Raw genomic sequence first — 6,183 nt, 5'->3', positions numbered from 1 at the left:
ATCTCTTAGTACCTATGTGGAAAGTCTGGATTTATCCTAAAAATCTGCAACTCAGCTCTACTTTTATGCTGAAGGAAACCCGGGGGGGGGGGGGGCACACACAATGGGGGGTACTGAGGTAAATGTCTTACGTCACAAGAGACCTTCAGATATTTAAAGGTTAGGCTCAGCCTGAATTTTCAGGCTTTTAGGAGGAAAAAATGTGTATAGTGGCAGCTCTAAATAGGTCATATTATCTGGAGAGGTCAACCTATTTTTATGAAATGACACTGTAACGGGGAATAGGGAAACCTACTTGAAGTCTTTTATTAATCACATGCCATGTGCCAACATTAACAAAAATACAGAGGTCATGGTCTTCCACCAAAATCTTTCAGCTTGCCTCTTCCCACGGTGTTTCTGTCCTGAAAAGGAAGTATAAGCCAATTTGTTAATACTCCTAATTAATTAATGCCACCCAGGCTTTTGCTGAAGAGCTGGTCTCAGTCCCATATCCGCATTTATCATCCACAGATGTCCACTCAGATTAGGTTTCATCCTGGACCAGTCAGCGTAACCACGTCCCAAACTAGGTGAAAGACACTTTTTTCCACCCAACCCATCTCCCACACTCCTAGGAAAAGGCCAGTAAGATCCCATGGCTTGAGGTTTCCCCAAACATCAGCAGGAGCACAAACCACGACCATAAATGCACAGCAATCGGCCCTTGCTGCCCAACGTGCAGGGCTTTGGCATCTGTTACCTTCAGTGTGCTCATGGCCTTCCAGCAGGATGGGTAAATCTAAGACCCAGGTCACTGTACACGTTTCTCTCCTGGCCATGAACAGCTAATCTGGCATACGAGGAAGGTCAGGTGTCAAAGATGTGTGGAAAAGCTAAGACTTGCCAGACGCCTGAAAATAGCCTTGTGTCTTACCAATTCACTACACTACTTGGGCTTCACAAGGCTTAAGCACTACTTGAAGCTGCAAGGAAGCTACGGAAGAAGTTTGGCAGCCAACTTACCCAACTAGATCCATCATCTCAGATGAGGACAGCTGTACTGAAACACATCTTTACAAAACAAAACAACAACAAAAAAAACAGACTCAGGAGACCAGAAAACCATGGGTATTTATCAAATACAGAAGTACTAAGTCAGCCACCACTACAACTCCCCAGAGCTTCACATACATCCTCCCTTTAAGCCGAAGATTATCCCAGTTTAATGGGAAGGAGGAAACCAGTTCAAAGAGAATTCAAACCCTGTTTGAAACTAGCCCACAGCCTATACACCAGACTATAAGCATCATGAGGCCAGCTTCAGTGCTCCTTTTCCTCCTTTTACGACCACCAAGACCAGCGTTCAGATCCGATGGGAAAGGGAGCCGGAGGGTCAGGCTGAATCCAGCACGTATCTGTACCTCATCTAAAGCACAGCAACAGCCCGGGAGCCTCAGACTCTTCAGAAGCCAACACCAACAGGGACACTTCAGGGCAATCTGGAGAAAACAGTGTGAAAGCTCCAAATCAGAAAGTCGATCAATATACCCATCAACACGAAGTTTATGGAAAACCGCCGGGCTCTGGTAGAACACCCGGGCTGTTATAGGAAAGGCGAGTGGCAGCCGCAGGTACTGTGCTGACCTGTGCTGTCAAAGTCTCTCCAGGTTGCTCTGGCATGCAGTTGGAGATCCCATGGCCACAGCCGGCCACAGCCCTTGGAAACATGCTGTACCACCCCACCAAGGTAGTTCCCAGAAACCTACCAGACCCGAGGTGGTTGTGTTCCGTGTCAGTCATGACCCCAGAATCCTCACCAAAAAGCTCCACTTCAAAGTCCTCCTGGAATCTTGAGTCAGGCACAGCTGAGATGGGAAACAGTCGTCCTGAATCATCTTATTGTTCCCTTCCTTTGGCCTTCACAGTTAAAGGTGTGACTGGCTTTTGGTACTGATGCCTTAAGCTTTTCAGTGCAGTGATCCAAAGCACTGCTGAGATCTGCCACTTGCCACTACATTTGCCCAGTACACCTGTCCACCCCACTCCATCGTCCCCTACATGAACTGGTTCTTGTTCTCAGCAATTTACTTCTCTAAAGTTTTTTCCTAGGAACTCTATACAAGACCCCACTAACAGGGGCACCTGGGTGGCTCAGTCGGTTAAGCGCCTGCTTTCAGCTCAGGTCAAGATCCCAGGGTCCTGGTTTAAGTCCCACATCAGGCTCCCAGCTCAGCAAGGAGCCAGCCTCTCCCTCTGCCCCTGCTCGTAGCTCCCTCTCGCAAATAAAATCTTAAAAAAAAAAAAAAAGAAATAAAAAAAGACCCCGTTATCAGAACGTTTCTGCTAGCCTCTGGAAACCTGTCAGTTTTAATAAAGGACTCCACCTCTACCTGAGAAATGGCAGACCCAAAGGAACTGTGGCCAAAGGAACTGTCTTTTCCTGAAATGTTGCAGATCAGTTACAGCAAACAGAACGGCGACCGTCAAGGAAAACTGTCACTCTGGGCTCCTTTTTGACCACAGCAGCTATGTGGAAGCAGCTGCAGCTTCGATAAGGGCCACAGGGCAATTTAGGTCCCCGGACCGCCCCAAATGCTGTCCAGGCTGACTCACCTAAAGCTCGAGCACTCCTGCCTAACTGAAATTGACGGGCTGAAATATACTGGAGAACAAATAAAACAGGTACCACCGGCGCCTGGGTGGCTCGGTTGGTTAGGAAGTCAGAAGCCAGACTCTAATCTCGGACCAGGTCCTGGCTCACAATGGGCATGCCGCTAACTTAAAGAGAACTGACACAGACTGAGCCTGTGCCCAACGTGGGGATGAACTCAAGACCCTGAGCCCTGAGATCAAGAGGCGCATGCTCAGCCGACTGAGCCAGCCAGGAGCCGAGAACAGATCTCCTATTACCAGGCCCCAATTACCACTTCATTTTACTATATGCCCGAGTTTTAAACTCATTTCGTCTTCATAGGACGATTTTACTATCCGTTTTACCAGTAGCTTTAGACCAATTAAGCTACCTACTTAAGGTCGTCAGGCAAAGTAGAATGCCACAGAACGGAGATTCAAAAATAGAATCTAAAAAACCCCAAGACGCGACCCCAGAAAAACCTAACCTCCTTAACCACCTGCATGGATTGCTTAACGAGCTGTGCAGCCAGAGCCAGATGACAGGTGAAATCACTTCCCCAAGGTCACCGAATAGGTAGCTTTAACAGACAGATTCCGTTTCAGATTTGATGGACACCACCTCGCGGCGTCTCCAGAAATTAAGCCACTTCCGGCCCAGGACTGCCCTGCACCAGGCCGCCTGGCCGCGTTACTCACCCGTCGCACTGCAGCGCAGGGATGCGCGGGCCGAGGCGGGAGCAGGTATCGCCCCGGCGGGCTCTGGCCCCTCTTACCGCGCATGCAGCGGACCAGGCCTTCCGGGCCTTGGTCCCAGCAGGCCGGGAGGCCCGGCAGCTCCGAGCCATTCTCAACATCCCACAGCCTCGGGAGGCAGGCCTGGCGGGTGCGAGGCCAGGGGCGACGAAGCTACCGCGAGGTGAGAGGAGGACGGCCGTGAACTACGCCGCACCTGCAGCCCAACACGCCAGCAGCACGGTGGCTGGGAAAAAGGAAGACCGCCCCTCGGAGGGCGGCTTTTATAGGTCTCGCCCCACCCTGGAGGCCGCGCCGACAATTGGAGGAACACGCCGCACAGACCACTGGGAGTTGTAGTCCGCCCGCCCTGCCGCGCCGGGCGGCGGATCCCGCCTCTAGCTAAGCAGGTGCGCACCCTTCCGCGTGTGTTTCGCACTCAGTGAACGTCCGGCACCGGGCCCTGTGCTCGCAAATGAAGCCGACTCGCCGTGCCTTCTGGAGTTCAGTCGGACTTCCAAAATCGGGAAATGACGCCGTGAGCTGCGATCAGTGCTCGGCTTTGAGCGCCGTGGGCCGAGGAGCAGCAGCGGCTGGGTGGGTGTGGAGTGGAGCCCGGCGAGTTCTCGCTGGAGCTGGGCCCTTCGGCGAAGGCTTCTTAAAAAGGAAGAGACAACAGAGTAGTCGGAAGATGAACGCATTATTTGTTCAAGACTTCCCTCTTCCGCTAACAGATAAATTACTGAGCGGTAACTAAGTAAATAATGCTCAGTTATCTCGTCCAGTTTTCATGGTAACCCTGCCAATAGCTATACCCAGGTAACTAACAGGGTAAGGACTGGAACCCACAAGTCCACTGCAGAGACCACACTCCGAGAGTCACTGTGCCACGTGCGGAGTGGCACGAGTAATCGTCAGTGTAAACACAAGTAGTCAAGAATTAAACAGCTATTCGGTGTTTATCCATTAATTTTTATCCTTAATATACACTTGAAAAGTTGGTACTGGGGAATGCTGGGTGGCGCAGTTGGTTAAGCGTGTGCCTTGGACTCCCCCCCTCCCCACCCAAGTCAAGCTCCCTTCTCGGTGGGGAGCCTGCTTCTCCCTCTCCCTCGGCATGCTGCTCCGTCTGCTTGTGCTCTCCTCTGTCAAATAAAATCTAAATAGAAGATAAAATAAAAAGTAGGTACTATTATTACTCCTATTTTATGAAGACAGACTCTGAGAAAAAAGAAACTTTCAGATGACTCCCAAATATTTCTCCAGCCTCACTTTTCTCCTGAGCTCCAGACCTTATACGCTGCAGCTTCCGAGACACCTACACTTGGTCAATAAATAGGCTTCTCAGAACAGTCTTCCCTCCTCGACACCTGCTCTTCCCAATCTCAGTACATCCTTGAAGGGACCCTGGATTCTTCTGCCTCTAACATCTCACTTCCGATCCATCAGCAAGATCCTGTGTTCTCCACCTTTAAGATGGTTAACACCTTCTCTTACCGCCTCTGCAGACTATGTCATTGCTGACCCGCAATCACAGCAGCCTCCTAATTAGTCTGCTTCTTTCGGCCATTCTTCCCTATAGTCTGCTCTCAACACACCAGCCACGATGTTTAAAGAGCAAGTTTTTAATTTTGACGAAGTCCAATATGCCTATTTATTTATGTTTTGTGCTTTTTGTGTCCTAATTTAAAATTTTTTGCCTCACTCAAACGCATTAAGATTTTCTCCTACGTTTTCTTCTAGGAGCTTAATAGTTTTAGCTCTTATATTTAGATCTAAGATTCATTTTTAGTTAATTTTTGTGCACAGTATAAGAGTCAAAGTTTATTTATTGCATATGGCTTTCAGATTGTTCCCTCTTCATTTGTTGAAAAAGATTATCCATCTAATTGCTTTGGCACCTTTGTATAAATCAATTGACTGGAGCACCTGGGTGGCTCAGTGGGTTAAAGCCTCTGCCTTCGGCTTGGGTTATGACCCCCGAGCAGGGAGCCTGCTTCCCTTCCTCTCTCTCTGCCTGCCTCTCTGCGTACTTGTGATCTCTGTCTGTAAAATAAATAAGATCTTTAAAAAAATAAAAAATCAATTGACTGTATGTGTAGGTCTGTTTCTATACTCAATACTACACTGTTTTGATTACTGTAGCTCTTTTTTTTTTTAAAGATTTTTTATTTTACTTATTTATTTGATAGAGAGCACAAGAAGGGGGAGCAGCAGGCAGAGGAAAGAGCAGGCTCCCTGCTGAACAGGGAGCCTTATGCTGGGCTGGATGCCAGGACCCTGGGATCCTGACTGGAGCCAAAGGCACATGCCTAATCTACTGAGCCACTCACATGCCCCATTATAGATTTTTAATAAGTTTTGAAATAGGGTGGTGTAAGTCATCCAACCTTGCTCTTTCCCAAAATTGTTTCGGCTATTCAGAGTCTTTTGCATTTTCATATAAATTTTATTATCAGCTAATTTGTATTTTTTTTTTTAAAGCCTACTGGGATTTGGTATTTCATTAAATCTGTGGACTAATTTTGGGAGAACTGACATCTTAGCAATATTGAGTCCTCTCATCCTTGAGGATGGTATATCTCAGTTAAGTCATCTTTAATTTCTCTCAACACTTTCATAATTTTCTTTTTTTTTAAAGATTTTTATTTATTTATTTGACAGAGAGAGATCACAAGTAGGTAGAGAGGCAGGCAGAGAGAGAGGGAGAAGCAGGTTCCCCACTGAGCAGAGAGCACAATGTGGGGCTCGATCCCAGGACCCTGAGATCACAACCCAAGCCGAAGGCAGAGGCTCAATCCACTGAGCCACCCAGGTGCCTCAACACTTTTATAA

General features: G+C 48.2%; 1 long non-coding RNA gene and 4 other non-coding genes across 5 annotated transcripts; all 5 read right to left on the bottom strand.

Moving 5' to 3' along the window:
- Nucleotides 1-280: 280 nt before the first annotated feature.
- Nucleotides 281-3,626, bottom strand: LOC116600993. Its single transcript, XR_004289879.1, has 5 exons — nucleotides 3,313-3,626; nucleotides 1,749-1,847; nucleotides 1,404-1,481; nucleotides 1,006-1,053; nucleotides 281-404 (listed from the first exon to the last, which is right to left on the bottom strand). It is a non-coding gene; the product is annotated as an uncharacterized LOC116600993 (long non-coding RNA).
- On the bottom strand, nucleotides 475-548 carry LOC116568409. The gene has a single exon (XR_004276615.1). It is a non-coding gene; the product is annotated as a small nucleolar RNA SNORD99 (small nucleolar RNA).
- LOC116568401 lies at nucleotides 1,244-1,376 on the bottom strand. The gene has a single exon (XR_004276607.1). It is a non-coding gene; the product is annotated as a small nucleolar RNA SNORA61 (small nucleolar RNA).
- On the bottom strand, nucleotides 1,584-1,714 carry LOC116568400. The gene has a single exon (XR_004276606.1). It is a non-coding gene; the product is annotated as a small nucleolar RNA SNORA44 (small nucleolar RNA).
- LOC116568390 lies at nucleotides 2,411-2,545 on the bottom strand. Its single transcript, XR_004276597.1, has one exon. It is a non-coding gene; the product is annotated as a small nucleolar RNA SNORA16B/SNORA16A family (small nucleolar RNA).
- Nucleotides 3,627-6,183: the final 2,557 nt, after the last annotated feature.

This window comes from Mustela erminea, chromosome 10 (genome assembly GCF_009829155.1).
Source record: "Mustela erminea isolate mMusErm1 chromosome 10, mMusErm1.Pri, whole genome shotgun sequence".
NCBI lineage: Eukaryota > Metazoa > Chordata > Mammalia > Carnivora > Mustelidae > Mustela > Mustela erminea.
The sequence above is the reverse complement of the archived record's forward strand: the minus strand, read 5'-3'. Positions and strand labels throughout refer to the sequence as shown.